At 31.9% G+C, this 1,687-nt stretch overlaps 1 non-coding gene across 1 annotated transcript; it reads left to right on the plus strand.

The window, feature by feature from the left end:
• Trnay-gua (transfer RNA tyrosine (anticodon GUA)) lies at window positions 1-91 on the plus strand. Its single transcript is given in 2 exon segments — window positions 1-37; window positions 56-91. It is a non-coding gene; the product is annotated as a tRNA-Tyr (tRNA).
• Window positions 92-1,687: the final 1,596 nt, after the last annotated feature.

Raw genomic sequence — 1,687 nt, forward strand, 5'->3', positions numbered from 1 at the left:
CCCTCGATAGCTCAGTTGGTAGAGCGGTGGACTGTAGTCGTAAATTCTGAAAGTTATCCATAGGTCGCTGGTTCAAATCCGGCTCGAGGGAATTTTTTTTTTCTTCTTCATTTTCAATATATTACTAACTCAGCAGCAAAATTTTTTTTGTTCGGTATTTGATACTCTTGTGCATTAATTTAACCAATTTAAATTCAAAAATACGATAACATTTTTAAATGAAAATATTTATAAATTTTTTACTTCAAAAATTTTTTTTTGTTTCGATTGGGTTTATAATTTATGTTACTTAAAAGAATACTCGGAAAACACTTCCGATAAAGAAGTATTAAAATTGAAGATGACATTACATGAAACTGGTGAGCGATAATTGTTATCAATAGTGATGACAATCATAAAAGGCTTTCACATGGCGCACGAGAGTACTACCGTAGTCTCATTACACGCTCTACGGATTTCAATTACAAACACCTGTAATGCGGAATTACATCTCGCATCCACTGAATACTAGCGCTACATAATAGACTGATTGTCAATTTGAGCTATTACACGAGCTCAATGGCTACACAGAATCAATCAATTTCTCCTTACACTCTCATCAATCGCATTATCCTCCATAAATGCTTATCAATCCATCTTATCCATTCACTGAAAATTAAAAACTTTGTTCCTCACTGAAAAATTTCACACCAGCTGAATTAAATTTTAAAATTAATTAAAATAATATTCTTTAACAAGAGTAACCTCTTTTCCCACTGACTTAATTAGAAAATTCTTTTAAAAACTATGAACAGTATGCTAATTTTGTCCCCTAAAATCCTTTAATCATAAAAGGGTGCGCATTTTTCTACCCTGAAACTTCTAATTTTAAATTAATTAGTTTTCTTATTAATTAAGCCATCACTTATTCATTAATGTTTACACTTGATTTTAAAAAAAAATTTTTTTCATCTTCATCAAATTTAATGACTCAATTACCGTGAAAGTACATGTATGGATACTGAATAAAATCTACTTGACTCATGAAATATTTTAGATTTAATAAAATTATTTTAAAGAGGCCCGATAATCTTGATTCGAGAATGTTTCGACAAGGATTGTAATGATTTCAAATATTTATCTTGAATAAAGTATTTTTTTTTTTTTTTTTTTTTTTTTTTTTTTTTTCCAGAGTATGCAATAGAGTAAAATCTTTTATCCAGAAGCGATTATATTCCGAAAAGGTTTATGAGTCGGTTAGAGATATACGTATATGCACATATATATTAAATCTAATTATTCACATCGTGCAATGGGATTTAGTATGATCGACAGTCTCGAGGGACATCTCAGATTTGAAAGGCTTACATATATGCATGTGTATGTATATATTCAGCTGACGTGTATATATATGAAGCAATGGAGGATGCAATGGTGGTAATTAATTAGGAGCGTGTGCATCCGTGTCCGAAAGCCCTCTACTCGTACTCAGGCACGTTGGACGTTCAGCCGAGCGAAAACCACTCAAATTAATTTCAAGTCAAAGCATATTCTTCGATTTGACATTCAGTGATGTTCGTACTGAAACTCCGACTCGAAACTATCTTCAGCCTCGACATCCAATCAGTCCTTTTCTCCCAATATCCAATACCCAATATATATACCTACACATCTCCGTAAGATAAAAATGGACAAGTTGCAATGAGGG

The sequence above is a fragment of the Cotesia typhae genome, unplaced genomic scaffold (assembly GCF_013202065.1).
Source record: "Cotesia typhae breed Kobodo isofemale line unplaced genomic scaffold, CoteBio_Ctyphae contig_23, whole genome shotgun sequence".
NCBI classification, from domain to species: Eukaryota; Metazoa; Arthropoda; class Insecta; order Hymenoptera; family Braconidae; genus Cotesia; species Cotesia typhae.